Source organism: Gossypium hirsutum, chromosome A04 (assembly GCF_007990345.1).
Source record: "Gossypium hirsutum isolate 1008001.06 chromosome A04, Gossypium_hirsutum_v2.1, whole genome shotgun sequence".
Classification (NCBI taxonomy): Eukaryota; Viridiplantae; Streptophyta; class Magnoliopsida; order Malvales; family Malvaceae; genus Gossypium; species Gossypium hirsutum.
Genome location: NC_053427.1, coordinates 18403537 through 18426149, shown reverse-complemented (window position 1 = coordinate 18426149; position 22613 = coordinate 18403537). Strand labels below are relative to the sequence as shown.

Genomic DNA, 22613 nt, shown 5'->3' with positions numbered 1-22613 from the left:
AAAGGATATAATTCTTCCAGTTTAGCTTCAACAGAGTGGCAAACCAGATCTATTATAAGGGATTCTAATAGTGAGGCTGACCAACTTGCAAAGTGTGGAGTGCACATGAGACTTTATTGCATTTTGTTGAATAAAGGAATTATGTTTTCGCTTTGTTTGTAATATTTTGATATATTAATTCATGGTATTTTGCTCCTTGGTCCTTAGTTTTTATTATTGGTGTTGTGAACAGTTTTGTTCTCGCAATTGGGAGAGAAAGTAAGTTGAGAGAGATGAGAGAGGAGTGAGAAGAATGTTGAGGAAAAAGAAAAAAATAAAGTAAAAAATAAAATGGTTAAAAAATTTATAAAACATTTGAATTATATGATGATATATCGGTATTTAACGACACAATTTGTGTTATGTTAGATTTAATGATAATAACATAGTGATTAGATTGTTATAGATCAATAATGTCGGCGACCGTTATATAATAATTCAAAATTGAGTTACTAAAAACGTAAATTTAAATAAACATATAGTTTAACCCAAAAAATGGTGTTGCATGAAAAAAAGAAAGGGACCCACAAGTTTGGATATTACAAAGCAAATTAAAAAATAAAATAAAGAAGAAAAAGAAAGAGAATGGGTTTATATTTGTTTAATGGCCTTTTAGTGTTTTACTAATCATATACAGAGTATGTAGTACAAAAGAAGTGCATGAAAACTAAAGCTGATTGGTAAGTGGCTTTTGGGGCTTTTAGTCTATCCCTTACACTTGGACGCTTGCACCCACTGTCTACCCCTCTCTCTGTCCCTTTCTGTCTTTATTTTTGCTTGAAATTTTCTCCTAACAAATGGGGTTTCCCTGCCATTGTCTATATCTAAGAAACTACTCCCACACCCTTTCTTCTTCACTACATCTTACTCGTAAGTGAGTCCTTTTTCTTCTTTGACTTCGGTCTCTCTCTGGTTTCTTTGCTTCATCAATCATTTTCTTTTGGTTTCTTTATTTCTTTTAGCCTATTCATATATAATTTTAGTTATGCGGGGTTTTGGGTCCTTTTGCATTGCTTTTAATATCCATGGGATTTCATGTTTTCGGCTTATGTACTGTACAGAAAATCCAAATTACAAGGGCTGAGGGTCTGCCATTGCTGTGTATTGGGAATTACAGTTCGAGTATGGCCATGCAAACTCTGCATCTTAAGCAACATTATGAGATGGGCGTCGGATCTGAGTCAGTTCATGTGTGGTGTTGGGGTCAATTGATGCCTCTTTCTCAATGGAACATGATCATCAATTCACTAAACAACCTGAGACTACTGAGGAACAACGAAATCATGGAGTATTCACTGTATTAATTCCTGGTAAGCTCATCTCAGTAATTAAAATCTTGTATTTCCATTATTATATATTTGCTTTTAACCCAACATTTACTTATTTTTGTCAGTCCATTTCTATTTTCCTTTTTCGTGGGAGCAGATCAATTATACCCAACTTTTTATGTCAAAGAGACCAATTAGAGGAAAGATAATAAAAATAAAAAGATAATAAAAATAAAACCCTTTTTTACTAAGCTTTAATTGGTTCCAAAGCCCCAACTCTTGATCTTTAGTCAGATCCAATATCTAAAGAGTTTATTTTTAATTCAACTGATTTCTTCAATATTAAAGATAAGATCATAACAGTAGAACTACTGATGATATAAATTTATATATTTGATCAAACAATGATATAGTCATTAAATTTGAATTTATTTTAAAAAAATCTAGAGCATGTCATCTTTTAGTTTATTGTTTATGTTAGAATTAAATGACTCGAATCATTATTTAAATAAAATACAGTGGTAAAATAAAATAAAAGTAAAATTTATATAGAACTACAATTCTTTTATTTTATTTTAGAATAAGGTTTTTTAAACCTTATTAAACTCCATTCATTTTATATTGATTAGAATAATGTGTTTCAGTCTTACTAGAATATGACTTTACAAGCCTATAAATAGACATAGTCTATTCCTCTTGTAATCATTCGAATTCGGCATAGTGAATTTTCTTCTCCTCTACCCGTGGTTTTTTTCCCGAAAAGGTTTCCACGTAAAAATCTGTGTATTCTTTATTTTATTTTATTTTCACAAGTTGGTATCTGAGCTTTCGGGTTGTTCATATCGATCACGGTAATCGCGTCTTTGAAGTATGGAATTCCGTTGTTGGATCGTAACACCAGATTTGCGTTGTGGCAAATTAAGATGCAAGCAGTTCTTGCGCAGATGGATCTGAAGGATGCCCTGCTAGGGATAGATAAGATGCCTTTGACATTAACAGATGAAAAGAAGAAGCGTAAGGATCGAAAGGCATTAACACAATTACATCTGTATTTATCCAACGAAATTTTGCAGGATGTGATGAAAAAGAAGACCACCGCTGCATTATGGAATATGCTAGAACAAATATGTATGTCGAAAACTCTAACAAGCAAGTTGCATATGAAGCAGCGTATTTATGCTCATCGTTTGGAGGAAGGTGCGTCTGTACACTAACACTTAACAGTATTTAAAAAAATTCTCTCAAACTTGGAGGCCATAGAGGTTCAGTATGATAAGGAAGATTTAGGGTTGATTCTACTTTGTTCGTTGCCCCCGTCTTATTCAACCTTTAGAGATACAATTTTATATAGTCACGAGTCTTTCACAGTTGATGAGATTTATGATTCTTTGACCTCGTATGATAAGATGAAGCATCTTATGGTTAAACCCGACTTTCAGGGAGAGGGTCTCATTGTTCATGGGAGATAATATCGGAATGCTGATGATGATCATGGAAGGACGTAGGAACGGAATTCTCGCGGTAAATCTAAGGGTAGATCAAAGTCTTCAAACAGAGGTAAAACTTATAACTTCTGCAAGAAAATAGGGCACATTAAATCTGAGTGCTATAAGCTACAGAACAAGATTAAAAGGGAGGCTGCGAATCAAAAGGGAAAACAACCAGAAAATTCTGGTGAAGCTAATGTTGTAGAAGACTACAGCGATGGTGAACTTCTAGTCACAAGTGAGCGAGGAGTAGATACTTGATTCAGGCTGCACTTTCCACATGAGTCCCAATCGGAATTGGTTTACGACTTACGAAACAGTGTCTAAAGGTATTGTTTTGATGGGAAATAATACTTCGTGTAAAATCGCAGGTGTTGGAACAATTAAAGTTAAGATATTTGATGGAGTTGTCAGAACACTTAGTGATGTACGACATGTTCCAAAATTGAAAAGAAATTTAATTTCATTGAGTACTCTTGATTCAAAAGGGTACAGATACACAGCTGAAAGTGGGATTTTAAAAATTTCCAAAGGTTCCCTTGTTGTGATGAAAGGGTAGAGAAAGATTGCCAAGATATATGTTTTGCAAGGTTCTACTGTTATTAGTGATACAGCTGTCGCTTCCTCTTCTTTGTCTGATGATGATATTACTAAACTTTGGCATATGCGGCCAGGGCATATGAGTGAGAATGACATGGCAAAATTGAGCAAAAGAGGACTTCTTGATGGGCAAGGAATTTACAAACTGAATTTCTGTGAGCACTGTGTTTTTGGGAAGCAAAAGAGAGTTCGATTCACCAGAGGAATCCATAACACGAAGGAAACATTGGAGTATATTCATTCTGATCTGTGGGGGCCATCTAGAATGCCTTCGAGAGGTGGAGCTAATTATATGCTAACCTTTATTGATGATTTTTTTAGAAAAGTTTAGGCGTTCTTCTTAAAGCAGAGATGTGATGTGTTTTCCACATTTAAGTCTTGGAAAATTATGATTGAAAAATAGACGGGAAAACAAACAAAATACTTCTACACAGAAAATGGCTTAGAGTTCTGTTTTGATGAGTTTAATAGATTGTGCAAGTCATAAAAGATCGTGAGACACTTGACAGTTCGCCATACTCTGTAGCAAAATGGCGTTGTAAATGAAATAAACAGAACAATCATGAAGAAGGTTCGATGTATGTTGTCAAATGTCATCTTACCAAAGTCATTTTGGGCCGAAGTAGCCTCTACTGCATGTTTTTTGATCAATCGATCCCCCATCCTTTGCCATTGAGAAAAAGACTCCACAAGAGGTATGGTCTGGTAATCCTGTTAATTATTCTGATTTAAAGATTTTTGGGTGTCCTGCGTATGCTCATGTTGATAATGGAAAATTGGAACCGAGATCTATTAAATGTGTTTTTCTTGGTTATAAAGCTGGTGTAAAAGGGTATAAGTTATGGTGTCCTGAAAATAGAAAAGTTGTGATTAGCAGAGATATTGTTTTTGATGAAACTGCTATGCTGCCTAACTTATCTCTTAAAGACTCTTCCAATAGAGAAAATCAAAAGCAGGTGGAGCATCAGATTAATACAGAGTCAACTCCTCAAGCCAGTACATAAATTAAGAATAGAGTTACTTCTTCACCACAATACTCTATCGCTAAAAATAGAACTAGAAGAGAAATCGCCAAAAATAGAACTAGAAGAGAAATTAAACCTCCAAAGAAGTATGTTGAGGCTGATCTAGTTGCTTATGCTTTAAATGTGGCTGAAGATATAGACAGGAATCAAGAGCCATCTAATTATTTTGAGGCAGTTAACTGTGAAGACTCAGAAAAGTGGATGTTTGCTATGCAAGAGGAGATGGAATCACTCCACAAAAACAGAACATGGGATCTTGTGAAACTTCCTAAAGGTAAAAAGGCTATTCATTGTAAACGGGTGTTTAAAAAGAAATAAGGGACTCCAAGAGTTGAAGAACCTAGATATAAAGCAAGGCTTGTTGCAAAGGGTTACAATGAAATTCTAGGAGTGGACTTCACAGATGTGTTCTCCCCAGTTGTTAAACATAGTTCGATTCGAGCTTTGCTTGGTATTGTGGCCATGCATGATTTGGAGCTTGAGTAGTTAGATGTAAAAACTACATTTTTACATGAAGAACTTGAGGAGGATATTTACATGCAACAACCAGAGGGTTTTACAGTCTCAGAAAAAGAGGACTATGTTTGCTTGCTGAAAAAGTCCCTTTACGGTTTGAAACAGTCACCAAGACAGTGGTACAAGAGGTTTGATTCCTTTATGACTTCTCATAATTTCAAAAGAAGTAGTTTTGACAGTTGTGTTTACTTTAAGAAAAACAGTGATGGTTCTTTTGTGTATCTACTTCTTTATGTTGATGACATGTTGATAGTAGCGAAAGATAAAGGAGAGATAAGAAAGGTCAAAGCCCAACTAAGTGAAGAATTTGAGATGAAAGATTTAGGACCAGTAAAGAAGATACTTGGTATGGAGATTCTCAGAGATAGAAAAGCAAGTAAATTGTACCTAAGTTAGAAGGGGTACATTGAGAAAGTTCTTTGCAGGTTCAATATGCAGAGTGCTAAGCCTGTTAGTACTCCTTTAGCAGCCCATTTTAGACTTTTATTGGCTTTGTCTCAACAATCAGATGATGAGATTGAGTACATATCACATGTTTCATACTCTAGTGCAGTGTGATCTCTCATGTATGCTATGGTTTGTTCACATCCATATTTATCATATGCAGTCAGTGCAGTTAGTAGATACATGGTAAATCCCAGTAAAGAACACTGGAAAATAGTTCAGTGGATTTTAAGATACTTACAAGGTACTGTTGATGTTTGCTTATAGTTTGGAAGAACTAGAGATGGAGTCACTGGGTATGTTGATGTTGATTTTGCTGGAGACCTTGATAGAAGAAGATCTCTCACAGGTTATGTCTTTACAATAGGAGGTTGTGCAATCAGTTGGAAAGCCACTTTGCAAACTATAGTCACTTTGTCTACCACTGAAGCTGAGTACATGGCAATTGCTGAAGCTTGTAAAGAAGCTATTTGGTTGAAGGGACTCTTTAGTGAACTCGATGAAGACCTTCAAATCAGTACTATATTTTGTGATAGTCAATAGTGCAATCTTCCTTACAAAAGATCAAATGTTTCATGAGAGAACAAAACAAATTGATGTTCGGTATCATTTTGTTCGTGATATTATTGCTCGTGGTGATATTGTTGTGAGCAAAATTAGTACTCATGAAAATCCTACAGATATGATGACTAAGTCACTTCCTATAACCAAGTTTGAGCATTGCTTAGACTTGGTTGGTGTCCATTGTTGAAGTTAAACCCTTAAGGGGTTTTATGGAAGAGGTGGAGAACTTGTTCGTTGAAAGTTCGCGATGAAGAAGTTGTTCATTGAGAATTTGTGTCAAGGTGGGGATTGTTAGAATTAAATGACCTGAATCCTTATTTAAATAAAATACAGTGGTAAAATAAAATAAAAGTAAAATCCATATAGAACTACACTTCTTTTATTTTATTTTAGAATAAGATTTTTTAAACCTTATTAAACTCCATCTATTTTATATTGATTAGAATAAGGTGTTTCAGTCTTACTAGAATATGGCTTTACAAGCCTATAAATAGACATAGTCTATTCCTCTTGTAATCATTCGAATTCGACATAGTGAATTTTCTTCTCCTCTGCAGGTGGTTTTTTTCCCGAAAGGGTTTTCACGTAAAAATCTGTGTGTTTTTTATTTTATTTTATTTTATTTTTATAGTTTAATATATCATTTTTTAATATAGCATCTGTGTTTTATTTTTCAATGTAATATTTATATTTGAAAATTTTTATATATTTTAATATCGAATGATAAATATCTTAATTTTTATTACTTAATTTGAATTTAAATAAATTTAATAAAATATTACAATTAACTAATAATATTAACAATTAACAAATCAATGAGGTTCTACTTAACAAGTTAAACACATTTTTCTTAAAGGTGAAATTTCATTAAAAAGAATACATGTACACATACTACCGGATCAAGCTCAACATTCACTACAAGAATTCCGTCAACATGTACTATCACAAACCAATAACCTAAATAAGAACAAAAGAGGTTAACGTACTTTAGAAGTCATTTTATTATAGAGATTTAATTAAATCAGTCTGTAACACCCCAAACCCGGCCTAGACGTTACGACCGAATCCGGCGTGTCACATTGAAGCGTTACTAGAAAAGTCATGTTTTATCTAAAGTCTTTCTTAGTGTTTAAAGAATATCTTCGTTAAAGATTAAAGTGAATGGAAGCTGAGTACCAGGTAGGATGCCAGAAAAGAGGAGGTGAGTCAATTAGACTACTTAAGTACCCAGCTCTTCACGGATCCAATCCTAGACATGCACACAACCATTGCCACACTTTAACTGAATGATTGTTCAGGGAAAACCAATTTGTTTAAAACCATTTGAAAAGGTTATTAATTTTGAAAACGTTTTCGTTGCAGAAGCTTTGCTTTGTTATCGCGATATTTTGAAATCAAGTAACCTTTTTAAAACGCGCCCTAGAGCTATTCAATTTCAAACAATTAAAAAAATATCATATCTAAGCTAACAAAACATACTAAAAACAATTAAAAATAATTAAAGCGGCCTTAAAAACCTGAAAACATAAAGGAAATAATCTAAAATAAAAGTGAAGGTATAAACACTTTTTTTAAACAGTCCACATGGCCACTCTGAATCCCTTCAGCTCCAAGTCCACCGATCTAAGGCTCACCTGCACAGATGGGAAAAGGGGGTGAGTTTGGAAAACTCAGTGTGTAAAGTATCCCAACCAGAGCCCAAATCAGTTCAAGCTTTACTGGGCCCAAGCCCTATTCAGAAATCAGAGTTAACTGGGCCTTAGCCCATATCAATATTAATCTGGGCCATAGCCCCTTACAGTATCAGAGTATACTGGGCCTAGCCCATATCAGTATAAATCTTGGCCATAGCCCTATTACAAGTCGAGATATATTGGGCCTTACCCATATCAACACAGTTGGGCCCATTTCAATACAGTTGGCCCACAACAAAACAATCTCATATGATTAATGCATAATAACCCCATCCAACCCTGCACTTGCCTCCGTCCATCCCTACACTTCCTATGGGGAATAAATCACCCACGCCATCCCTACACTTACAATGTTAGCACCGGTTGCGGCACTAACTATAATCCGCAGCAAAGCTGCTTATATCAGAGTATGTGGCACAGCCACCAGAACGGGTTCTTCCTTCATAACATAACCCAGATCCCATGTAACAGATATACATGTCATGGCATACAACAAACAGAATCAGAATATCATGCATTTCAGTCAAAATTAACCCTAGGGGTATAACGGTCATTTTGCACCTAGGGGTAAAATGGTAATTTTCATACTTAGGGGTATTTTAGTAAAATTTAGTATTCTAGAGTTTACACACATATTATAACCATTAACGCATTAACAGAAACACTTACCAAGCGTTTTTACCGAATTGGGCCCGTTGGCCCACTACCTCGTTTTCGGCCCATTAAGCCCAAATATACCGAAGTGCACAAAATTGCACACTCTGCACTCTTACCGCTTATGATTACCAAAATTAACAGACAAACCCCCTCCCAAGTGCTCGCACGCTCGCAAGTTCACGAATGTTGACTTTTCGGCATTTCAACTTTTCGGCTTTTGCCGATCTAGTCTATGAGTGGGTGTCGTTTACACACCTGTTCTGTAACGATACGTTGGCGAGATCCACAAACGAGTTGCCTACAATCGAGTTACTAAGACGTCAGTCTAAATATCAAAAACAAGCTACGTACAAGACCACTTACCATATTCGGCCCACAGTGCCTTAAACCCCAATGTTCTTCCCTTTCTGTCGAAATATGGGTTAGATCTAGATGTCCAACCGAGTTAACCTTCAAGCCCTTCGTTGTACGCCCCCTTGTCCATGCTAGCGCATACAAAGCCAAAAGAAAGAGGCAAAAATTAAAACAATTTTTTCCTAGAGTTTAAACACCAAAACAACAATACTTTTATAAATATATATTTATTTTTCCTATCTAATAATAATAATTATAATAATATAATTTTATAAATATATCTAATAATAAAAATTTCAAATATCAATAATACAGTAAATAATAATAATTTTCATAACAATTTTTTAAATATACATACAGTAATATTTTTCTAATAATAATAATTTTATCTTATAATACTAATTAAAATTTCATAAAAATCTAAAATATCTATATTAATAAATACAGTAAAAATTTTCTAGTAGTAATTTAATTCAAAATTTTTCCTTAAATGATAATATTTAAAACTTCTTAATTATTCAGGTTTTCTTCTATCCGAATCCCATACTCAAAGCCCAACTCTTCTAGGCCCCAAATTTAGGGTGTTACACAGTCTTTCTATTTTAAATAGATTAATTTAGTCACGTATTACTAAAAACAATCAAATAAGGCCAAATTAGAATAGTAATAAAAAATTTAGTTTAAAAATTTATCACTTATTGTTTAATAGAGTTAATATTTTTAAAGTTTTTATGGTTTTGTAAGTAAAATCTTTTGTTTGGAATTGAACTGTAATTGAAAAAAAAATTAACACATTTTTATACCGTAAAAGTTAATTCTGTTACATTTTGGACTTTTTTATTCTATCAGCCCCTATATTACAAGGACCTTTCAAGTACTTTAACCACATAATGCAAATAATTCAAAAATATTTAACAAATTCACAATTAATATTAAATTTATTTTTATTAACAAAATTAGAAATTTTTGTTGGAATATATACTACTGTAAAACAAATTCGTTAGCACTAACTGGAAAAAAAATGAAGATTAAATGAATAAATTATTAATGTGTCGTGGAAGAACTACTGCCTTAAAAATAAATTCGCCATGATTGGTGTAATCGTATAGTGGATTTCGTCTCCCAAGGTTAACACAGTTCTTCGATATTCGTACACCCGAATAAGGAAGGTAGAACTCAATTGGTATTGCTCTTCTGAAATAATCTGAAAATAGAATTAATTGGAAAAATCACACTAGGATCAGTTCCCAAGAAAGTTTGGAGGGGTCACAAACGGTCCCGCTTAAAACTCAAACTCCTAGCCAGAATTTCCTCTAATGCAATTTAAGAAAAATTCTAAAGTTTTAGAAAGAATGAGAGATAGTTGAGAAAGAGTAGATGAAGCTTTGTTTTTTTCCATTGTGTATCAAATGAAGGGAAAATGCCTCCTATTTATTAGATTTTGGAAAGGGCAAAAATGTAATTTAGTAGAGGTAAAATGGTCAGAAAAATATTTAATATTTTGTAACTATAAAAAAAGGGTTTGTAACTGTTGGAAATAATGGTTTGTAACTACTGAAATAAATTTACATTAATAACATTCCCCTACTAATGCAAAGTAATTGGAAGTTCTGTAAACACAAGAAAAGATATGAGAAGAGCAACATCAAAATTAGTCGCTTAAGCACTAATATCTTATGGATTTGAATGAAATGAGTAATTAAGAAATTTTTAACTTGTTAAGATAGGGGTTAACTCATGACACACGAGTAATCTCAGATCCAATTTATGTTCCGCAATAGATCAACAAGTTTTAGCCAATACACTTTGGGATGCTGGTAAGTGCTCTAGAAAGACTGCCCAATGTCTTTTTTAGAAGGTGACTCTTCACACTTACGTAGATGATTTTAACAAGTCTATCTCAATATAGACCTTCCGACTCAAGACTATGAAATCATTAAGAGCATTTATAAGCTCATCCTCTCAAATTTAAATTCGGTGAATTCATCAAGTCCTTCTCGCTAGGACCATCCAAACTCTAGGATATGAAACCTTTAAGAGTAATAAACTCAACCTCACATGTCGGTGAGTTTATCAATTCTGTCTTAATAGGACCACACAAACCTTGGGCTATGAATTCATTAAGAGTAAGAACTCAACCTTATGCATGTACATCGTTCGCCATAGGGATAGATAAAATGTACATTATGAGTGTTTCCATGGTTTTGTTTGACCTCATTGAACTTAAAGAATGAAGTTGCGTATCCACCATGAATTCCTCAACCAGTGGGTTTAAGACCCATCCCCCTCAACGAATCAAAAACCATTTTCCTACTTAATCCTTTGGTTAATAGATCAGCTAGGTTCCTTTTAGATCTCATGTATTCCATAGAAAGTACTCCATTCTTTATTAAATGTCTCACAAATCCATATCTTATACGAATATGCCTATTCTTACCATTGTAAACTTGACTTTTAGCAACATAAATTGCAACTTGTGAGTCACATAATAGAGGTATAGAAGGTGTCTATTTTCCCATAAAAGAATCTTTGTAAGTAGATTTCTAAGCTACTTAGCCTTTTGCTCAGCTAAGTCAAGAAATATAAACTTTGACTCCATTATGGAGCGAGCAATACAAGTCTGTTTAGTAGACTTTTAAGAAATAGTTGCCCCTCTCAAAGTAAAAACATACCTACTTGTAGAGTTCATTTCATCATTATCAATTACCTAGTTTGCATCACAATATCCCTTTAGGACTGCAAGGTATCCGATAAAACCAACTCCCAAGTTATTGTACCTTTAAGGTACTTAAGCAATCACTTTAGAGCATTCCAATGCTCATTGCAAGGGTTATGGGTATATCTAGTTAGTCTACTGAATGCATAAGCAATATCAGACCAAGTATATTTCATTAAGAGCATAAGACTTCCAATATTTTAGCATACTCTAATTGAGAAACACTATTTTCTTTATTTTTTAACAGTTGTATGCTAGAATCATAATGAGTTCTCACAAGGATTACATCAAAGCTATTAAAATTTTTTAGCACTTTCTCAATATAATGAGATTTGTTTAAAGTAAATCCCTTTTCTGATTTAGTATTCTTAATATCTAAGATTACATCTACCTCTCCCAAATCAATCATTCCAAATTTAGTAGATAAGAAATTTTGGTTTTATTATTGGCTTCTATATTGGAATTGAAAATTAACATGTCATCCACATATAAACTTCTGATAACACAATCATAACCAAACATCTTAGAATACACACATGTACCTGCACCATTAACAATAAAACCAAAACTGAGAATAGTCTTATGAAATTTCTCATACCATTATTTTAGAGCTTGTTTGAGACCATACAAAGATTTTTTGAGTCTGCAAACTTTATCTTCCATACCAGGTGCCACAAACCTTGGAAGTTGCTTCATGTAGATTTCCTCATCCAAATCCCCGTTCAAGAAAGTTTGTCTTAACATCCATCTGATGTACCAACAAATTGTGAATGAAGCTAATAAAAAAAACATGAATAGTTGAGATCTAAATCATAAGAGAGTATGCTTCAAAATAATTTATTCCAAATTTCTGAGTGAATCCTTTAACAACTAGTCGTGCCTTATACATTTTAATTGACTCATCTGGTCTAAGTTTCTTCCTAAAGACCCATTTGTTACTGATAGGTCTAAAACTTTTAGACAAGTCTACTAATTACCAAGTATGATTAGACATAATAGATACTAGCTCATTATTAATAGCATCTCTCCAAAAACTCACATTTATTGATTTTATCGTTTCATCATTAGTTTTTGGATTCACATCTATAAAAAAAGCATGAGCAATAGAATCTCTTATTAAGTCTAAATCACTAATCTTAGTTATAAAGGAAGTAAGGAAATTAGGTCCAAAACTAGTGATACCATTAAATTTGTAACACCTATATTCGACCCAATCACTAGGTCATGGTTACCAAGTGTCACAAGTAACTCGAACGGCTTAACAAATCCTCTAACTTGATTTACTTACATTGCCACTATTCAATCTTAATAATTTCAGGATTTACATTAGATTCCAGAATTTAGATTTTGATAAAATCCCTTATCATACAAGCAGTAAGAACTTACAAACTTTCTACCTTAGTAAGCATATTAGTTATTCATAAATTTTTATTTGAGACTTAAACACAGATACACTAATTTAATCCCCAAGGTGTGGCCTTAAGGGGTTCCCCTCTATATACATGAACGACTTCTATGCCCATCCCACAATTTGGCGATGTCTGGCGTGATCCCTCCACTCAATTACCGAGTCAAAACATTTATCTTGCAAGCAAACAGTAAATTCGTAAGTTCAATTGAACTTAGTGAGATTTTCTAAAACAATGCAACAAAAATATTCCGTAATCTTCAAGAGATAAGACTTAAAACAAATATTTCAAACTTACTATCTATCTTTGACATTCCTCAGATCTCACAAGCGTGGTTGACGCCTTGTTATTTTTCGCAGTTCACTGTTGGTGGATTATTTCTCTATCTTATATGCAAGCAAGACCTTTACAAAAATGGTTCTCTATGGTCTTAGCCTGATCCTGCCTTATCCCAAATTTCTTTATACCTTAACCGACGTAACTCTCACAATTATTCACATACTTGGATATAAAGTTCATCGCCTACCACTGACTGTTTTCCACTTATGTTCTCCTTAAATTTGGATCATTACTGTAACAGCCCGATTTAGACCCTATTCAAAACAGTGGTTTTTGGACCACAAATTCGAGTCAGAAAATATTTTAATATTATTTTGTGTTTATTATGTGTGAATTTATATGTGTGAAATTTTCGTGCTTTAATTTTGTCGTTTGAGTGCCCGATTAAATAAAAAGACTTAATCGCGTACAATGAAAACTTGGTGGTTAATTGTAAAAGGTCCCTATTGATGTTGTCTTTATTTAATGAAGTACTTATGTTGCAATAATACCATTGGAGTTAGTGATGGACGGTTGTATCCTTGATATACATATTTTAGTTATTAAATTATAAAGGATATTAATGTAAAATGGTAAATAATAATGTTATAATAAAACATAAAAATAAATATATGGTTTCATAATGTTTTTTTTTTCGAAACCTAAAAGAAAAAGAAAAGAATAATGTTTTATGTTCGACCATTGCTAAGCTCTCAAGGTATGTAACTAGCTCGATTTTTTATAATTTTTACGTTTTTGAGATCGTTGCTATGTTATCTACAAAGCCCAACCTTGAATTTTTTATTTTGATGAATATTTTGTGTCATGCCATTGATGAATATTTGAGCTATGTGATGTTAGTTGATGAAATATGAAAGATATGTTTTGGATTAACAAGTTTTGTATTGGAATTTTTGATGATTTTGAGTAATTAAGACTAAATTGCAAAAATAATAAATTGAGGGACTAAAATGTAAAATAAATAAAATGTATGGACTTGTATGAACACTAGGAACATTCGCCCTAGGCATGGTGTGTGCAAATTTTGCATGTTTTGTGTTTTGTGCAATTTAGACTAAATTGTAAAAAGTGTGAAATATTAGGGGTAAAATGGTAACTTGCCCATTTATGTGTTTGTGGACTAAATTGAGTGAAAATATGTTTGAATGAGTTTAGTTAGAATATGTTTAGATCAAGAACCAAAGAAATCAGATTTGGATCAGGGGAAAACCAAATTTGTCAACTAGTCGTCCCGTTCCGATTTTCATCGTCCGAGGTAAGTTTATAAGCAAATAGATATTGTTAATTTTAAATAAATATGAGTTCTATATGCTGAAATGAATTATTGAAAATATATATATGTTTGCCAAATGTAAATAAGCTTGGGAGCTATGTTAACGAATTTGTTTCGACTGAGTTATGACGTCCGAAAGTCCCGTACGAACCATAGGATTCTGATATGTGATTTTGTGTAAGACCACGTCTGGGACGTTGGCATCGATATATGTGATTTCATGTAAGACCACGTCTGGGACATTTGCATCAATAAATGTGATTTCGTGTAAGACCACGTCTGGGACGTTGGCATCGATATATGTGGTTACGTGTAAGAGCATGTCTGGGACATCGACATTGTATTCGATTCATGTAAGACCCTATCTAGGACAGTGTCATCTATATAAGATAACATGTAAGACCACGTCTGAGATGTTGGTATTGTATGGTATATGTTATTATCCAAGTATCCTATTCAATTCCGAATGGTTCAACGGGCAATGATATGTTGTGAACGAAGGTGTAAAACGAGCTAAAACTATCAGGTATGAGTTAGTTAATTACCTATTTGAAAATAAGGTAAGTTGGCCATTTAATATGTGATTCAAATAATATAAATTACTAATGTAAACATATGTGCATTTGGTGGTATATTCGGCCATTTGATATAAATATGTATGTGATTGTTATACTCCGACTTATGAGTATATGAATATAAGTGTATATGTACTTGGTATGATAAAGATATTTTGGCTTGGAAATTGAATGATAGTTTGTTAATGTATATATATATTCATTCGGCCATGAATAATTTGTATGTGAAAGTATATATAATACATGAAATTGTAAGCTTAAGATTTAAAGTGATTATGATAGTATAATTAGGTTTAGTTTAAATGAATTGATTATGTTAATTAGTTATTTATTTGCTTATGACTTACTAAGCTATGATAGCTTACTGTGTGTGTTCATGTTTACCTCTGTTTTATAGATTTTGGATTCAAGTTACGAGCTCGGGGATCGTCAGCAAAGTCTATCACACTATCGACTGTCTTAGGTATTTTATAAGCTGAATTTTTGAAACTATGGCATGTATAGGATGGATTATATTTTGAAATGTTTGATTTTGGTTAATGTAATCATGAGCCATGCGAAAATGGCTTAATACTTTGTTATGTTCGGATTTAATGCTTCGTTTTGATGATGGTTATGCTTGGTTGTGATTTTGGTGTTTCGGCCATTATATATATATCTTCATGTGAATTATGGTTGGTTATAATGCTAATGGTTGTATATACATTTGGACTTGGTTTGAAGTTATATTGAAAGTGTATCCAAGGTATATAATGTTGTGGAGTTTGTTTATGTGTTAAATGAGCTAAGGTATATCATGTATTAGTTAGGTAATAATCAAGATATATGCATGGGGTATATTCGGTTTTCACTTATAGACTATATTAATGATATGTGTAATTCATGATTTGTTCGTCATGGTAAGTCTAACATATTGGGATTTAGACTTTATAATAGGAAATTGGGTTGATGGTAAAAGATAAAGTGCCAATGTATTCGGTTATGATTTGTTAGTTGAACTCATATGTATATATATATGCGCTTATATTATGGTTGCTAATGTAGTGAATTGGACAAGTAAAGACAAGTTGAAATATTATAGATTTATTAATGTGTTATTAAACTAGGTATTTTACGAATCTATCAATTGTGATTGATAATGTTGGTTGGTGTAATAGTCAAATGAATTAAACTCATGTTATGATTTATAAAGTAGGTTAAATTCTTAATTGGCCATAGGTTTTATTTATGTTAATATGACCTATGTGAAATTGTGAATGTTCTAAAGCTGTGTTTTTGTTCGATAATGCCTCATAACCCTAATTCGACGATAGATACGAGTTAGGGGTGTTACACTTACCCTGATCCATTCATCCAATACTAAATGAAACATAGGATTTTCCACCTTAACACTTCCTCCAGTCCAAACTCACAGTTTTAAGCATGTTGATAAGCTAACTGAAAGGACGCCTAATCATCCTAGCGGATTTATACTTTACAATTTAGCCCTAAGCTATTAGTTTAACTTCTTCCAGTCTTCTAAATAACTGGAATTAACAGATAGTACCTAATGAACCATCCCTTTTGCTACCTGCCAGCAGATTGCCCGCCCAAGGTAGCTTTTGGCGAACTTCTTTTTCAGTTTATTACTGTGGATCTAACCTGCGTTACATAGTTTTGGTCATACATTCTTTCTCTCTGTAGATCTTTGGTAAACCCTGCCGGTCAGACTATTTGGGCGATCATTACCTCCAAGTGAACTTTGGTAGACTTACCCATCTCTTGCTATCTTTTACGTGCCGATCTTTAGGCTTAGCCTTCACCTGATCACCTCAATATCACCCCAAATACTGGTTTAGTCACTAAACACCGGCGAACCCGTACCAACTGTAACTTCATACCTTAATTAAGTTATCCTTCCTATTTCCTCTGCATTGTTAAGAACCACATATGCCAATTTCTTTTCTCGTAACAATTTGCCAGATTCCCTTATCAACAAGCTTACTTGCATTTTTAGAAATTTCTACCAGTTTTTCTTATCTTTGTAGTTTAGGCGAATTTCTTAACTATCCCGCTTACTTACGTTCTCGGATGCATCGTGTTCCTCTGATCATGCTACTCTCCATGTGAGTCAAACAATGATCTACTTTTTTGTCTGGCCAGCTTCTTGGTTCAACATTTTGGTAGACTTTATCTGGCCGTAGTCTAGCCATAGTCTTACACAGTATGAACCCATGTTTAATGTCCTGGAGGACTCTATATATTGCCATAGCCTAGTTATGGTCTTACACATTATAAACCCATGTTTACTATCCTGATGGACTCTATATGTTGCTATAGCCTAGCTATGGTCTCACACATTATAAACCTATGTTTACTGTCCTGGAAGACTCTATATGTTTCCATAGCCTAGCTATGGTTTTACATATTATAAACCCATGTTTACTATCTTGGCGAACTCTTTATGTTGCCATAGTTTAGCAATGGTCTTACATATTAAACCTCTCTCAAGTTGTCGCCCCATAGGACCTATAAACCCCTGTCACAGTGTCACTCCATAGAGTCAATAGATTGTTGTCATGATGTCACTCTAGCGAGCAAGTCGATAGCATTCCATGACACTTCCTTACTCTCTTATATTCCCTTAACAATCGACTCATTCCTCTATTCTGCTAATTATTCCTAACTTTATCTACTCGTTTAGATAAATTACCTTTGTACTTTGCATTTAATATAATCATGCATTACACACACAAGCAAGGTACTTATTACAGAATACATAGTACGCCATTTACTCAAACATCATATTTCATTCAACAATCATACTTATACAAGTTAAGCTTCCACAACATATTCACTTCACCATTTCCTCACATAATCACAGATTCAAATAACTCAAAATAGCAACAACACATTTTTATAAACCACCAAAGGTAGTGTACAAAAACTCACCTAAATTCCATTATCCTACATCAGCTTAGCTTGTCTAAATGCCAAAGCCTCCTTCATCCTGATAACTAAGCATGACAACTATTTATAAATTAAATCGAAGGTATACAAACCCTAAAAACCCAGAATCCATAATTATATAGAAATTTTTTAAGAATTCTTACTTCTTTTTCTTTTAATCCACGAGTACAGAGAGGCTTAGGGCTCACCAACTTATCGAATTCTTAACTTCCTAAGCTTCAAACTCTTTATTCACCGCCTCATACAGAACTTTCTTGAACATCCTCTTCTTTTTCAGAGCAATTGAAGAAGACATTGTAGACGAGAAGGAGATTACCAGTTAAATTCGAGAGAATTCTTTCCTTTCCATATGTATATATATAACCAAGGCTTGCACGATCTCCTAGTCCATCTTAGCCAATCACTGCTAATTATTTTGTCTCCCATTAGGGAGATAACCGATTCCAAACTAACTAAACCAAAGTTGAGATCAACTAATCACAATTCAGCCACCAAAATTTCTGATTTTCTCGATGGAGCCTGACAATTCGCTAATCCATTCAATTTAATCCCAACTTTCCTTTAATTTTGGGACAATAAAGATAACCAGGTGTGACAACAGTCCATTATGTTTTACTTTTCTTAGGTTCCACATCATCATTAAGAGTATTTTTATTATGTGCACTAAAACAAGAAACATGTTCATCTAATTGTATATCAATATTATGCTAGATTTCTTTAAAGGAAAAACATTCTCAAAGAAAACAACATCTCTAGATTCACATATGGAATGATCATGCAAAGATATGAATCTATATGCAACATTATTTAGAGCATATACAACAAATACAACATCAATAGTTTTAGGCCCGATAGTATTCTTTTTAAAAGTAGGCAAACCTACTTTTGCTAAACACCTCCACACTCTCAAGTATTATAGATTAGGGGCATAACCTTTCCACAATTCATAAGGGGTACAATTTAACTTTTGATGAGGCATTCTTTTAAGAATATGTTTTACAGAAAGTACAATCTCCCTCTTCATACCGTTAGGTAAACTAGAACTTAGAAGTAAAGCATACACTATTTCTTTTAGACTTTTGGTTTTCCCTTTAGCTATGCCATTTTGTTGTGGGAAATAAGGAGCAGAAAATTCATGTATAATATCGTCTTTCCTGTAAATCTCTTTAAGAAAATTAGTGTCATATTCACCACCTCTATTGGATCTACGACGTTTTATTCTCCTATCAAGTTGGTTTTCTACTTCTAATTTATAAAGAAGAAAAGTTTTATCAGTTTCATCTTTTGATCTTAGGAGATAAACCTTTGTGTATCAGTTTCATCTTTTGATCTTAGGAGATAAACCTTTGTGTATCTAGAGTAATCATCTACAAATGTGATATAGTAGCATTTTCCATTTTTACTTTCTATGTTTCTAAAGTCTTCTAAATCATTATGAATTAATTCTAACAATTCAATCTTCCTATCATTAACAATTTATTTTTATGAATTAATTCTAACAATTCAATCTTCCTATCATTAACAATTTTTAAGAAAGGTCTAGCATGCTTGGTTTCAACACAAATTTTGCATTTATTAAAGCTGATATAATATAGATTAGGGAGTAAATTTATTTTTATTAGTTTTTTAAGAGAATGAGTATTCACCTGACCTAATCTAGCATGCCACACGTCAAAAGATTGAACAACATAAGTAGAAGTGGTGGTTGTATTATTATTAAACATAGTCTCTGTAACACCCCTCACCCGAATTCAATGCTGAAATAGGGTTACGGAGCATTACCGGACTTATTATACAATTAAACATACATTTCACATACATTTTCAAATTTCATATAATCATCATTCAACAACATTCACCTTGTCCCTAATACGAGCCTACGAGGCCCCAAACATGCATTAGGGGTGGTTTGGGACTAAACCGATAACTCAAAAAAATTTTGGAACACTTAGAAAATTTTGCAAAATACAAAGGACACACGCCTGTGTAGCCCAGCCATGTGTCTCACACGGCCAAAGACACGCCCGTGCCACAGGCCGTGTGGACATTCGAAATGGGATCACATGGTCGTGTCTAGAGGTATTCATGGGCTGGGCTAGGCCGAGCCCAAAAAATGGGCCTAAAATTTTGCCTAAGTCCAACTCGAATAAAAATACTAAAACTCGGCCCAGGCCCGGCCCGCCCATATTAATTTTTTATATTATTTTTATATTACTTTTAAATATATATAATACATCTAAAATATTAAAAACATCAAAATAAATGTTTCCCAACAAATTGAAATTAAATTTTAAAAAATATGTAAACTTAAATAACACTAAGATAGATACAACTTAACAAGTAAGTGCCTCTAAAATAATAAAAAAAAATTAACAAATGCCTTTAAAATAATAACAAAATTAACAAGAAAATAAGTTTTATACAATATCCAAACAATAACAACAAAATAGTGCAACATAATAGTAAAATGGTAGCAAAATAGGGAGAAAATAACAAGAAAATAACATTCAAAAATAAAAAAAATGCAGATTTTTTTGTACTTTAGTGAATTCGGGTAGGGCTTGGGCTAAAATTACCTTACCCAAGGCTCGACCCATTTTTTAAACGGGCCTTATTTTTTTGTCAAAGCTTTCGGGCCTATGTTTTTGCCTAAACCCTCCTACATTTTGGGCGGGCCTTCGGGCTGGGCCGAGTAGCCGAGCCTTCGGGCCGGGCCAAGTAGCCCGGCCCATGAACACCTCTAGCCGTGTCCCAGCCTGTGTCTTACCCCGTGTAACTCCCTAACTTGGGTCATACGTCCAACCACATACCTGTGTGTCTAGCCCGTGTGCCCTTCGAAATGGCCACACATGCCCGTGTGCTAGGATGTGTGCTAGGCCGTGCCAAACCTATAGAGTATACTGACTTATGCCACATGGCCAAGTCACATGCCCGTGTGCTAGGCCGTGTGGAGTAGACTGACTTGATTTCTAATTAATACCAGGAGACACATGGTCGTGTCACTTGTCTGTGTGGACAAAAATAGGTTATTTACCAAGCCATTTTGCTCACCCAATTAGCATACAACTACACCAAACCAAATGGCACAACACAAGGCATAAATAGGCATTCAAACTAATCATACCAAGCCTAATTCATACTAAAACAACAAGGCACACAAGTACCATATTAGGTTATTCAATTTCATACAAAAAAATCACATTCACAAATCACTTAACTAAATACTTCATATATGCACTTTATTACCTAAAATTTCATGCATACCAGATCTCCAAATGTCAACTATTTGATACTCAATTTACCAATTCACAAACAACCATTCACCACAAGCATTTACTTAGCATTTACCATATGCATAACAAAGGCCATTTACACACACACACACACACACACATATATATATATACACATACAACTAAATCAACCAAAATAAGTCAAATCACTTGGCTATATATACATAGCCAACCACTTAATATTTACAAGCCAACTCAAATGGCTAAATCCACTACTAACATATACCAAAATGACCTAAGCTCCTATACATGCCATATAACCAAAATACATAGATTCAAAAGTACCAAAATGATAGATTGATAGTGTGATGAGGTCTCCGACGATTCCCAAATCTGAGCTAGCTTTGATTTCACTATAAAACATCAAAAAATGAATAATGTAAGCTATAAAGCTTAGTAACCTCATATGAAATAATAAGCAAATCTCACCATTCAATTACCATTTAAGAATAAGAACATAACATACTACAAAACATTTAATCACAATGTTAACATATATTCAATCACACAATTAACCCTGAATTCACAACTTCCATAGATTCAATGCTTATATAGTTCCCGTACATATTTGTACTGATACAAATCTATTTCTCACCATTTTATATCTTCGATATACCCCTTGAACCATTTGAAATACTATCGGATACTTGGGAATCTCGTACCCTAAGTGCCAACACATAACCGAAGCTATACCAATCTCATATCACATATAATGTCACTTTCAAGCTAATAACGGGTCTGCTCACACAAGCTGGATGTAATGATGAAGCTACACGATGCGCTCACACATGTTGACGAGAATCCGTAACACATGCTAGATAACTCAGCCACCGGTAGGACGTGCGGACCAGCACCCAATCACATAACCCCTAATGACATGTTATTCGTATCCTAATCTATTCCTAAGGTTCAACCGGGATTTCTCAATGCCAAATCTTCGTCGAATATATTCGCAAGGTCGTATTCTCAAATAATTCAATAATAAAGCAATTAACACACAATTATATTAATGCTTATTAACATACGAACTTACCTCGATCTCTAAAATGACGGAACAAATCAACTAGTCCAAAACCTTATTTTTCCCCCGATCTAAATCCGAATTTCACTTTTCTTGATCTAAATGTAATCAAAATTAACTTAATTATCATTCTATTCAATTTAGTCCAAAATACACATTAATGCAACTTTCCACTCAACATTTTTACAATTTAGTTCTTATCTCATAAAAATACAAATTCATGCAATTTGGTCCCTACCCATGCTAGCCGAATTTCTATTATTACTATAGTATCCCATATTTTTCATTTATTTCACAATTTAACCACAAAATTTTATCATTTCTCAATTAAATCCCTAAATGAAAAATTTGTCAAAAATCACTTTACAAATTTTATTTATCTAACAACAA

General features: G+C 33.6%; 1 long non-coding RNA gene across 2 annotated transcripts; it reads left to right on the top strand.

Annotated features, from left to right (window-relative positions):
- The first annotated feature begins 729 nt into the window (after positions 1 to 729).
- On the top strand, positions 730 to 15609 carry LOC107917162 (uncharacterized). Of its 2 annotated transcripts, none has more exons than XR_005925599.1 (3): positions 730 to 913; positions 1101 to 1349; positions 15358 to 15609. It is a non-coding gene; the product is annotated as an uncharacterized lncRNA (long non-coding RNA). The 2 variants fall into 2 exon arrangements; XR_001689726.2 differs by having other exon boundaries at positions 765 to 909.
- The last annotated feature ends 7004 nt before the right edge of the window (positions 15610 to 22613 follow it).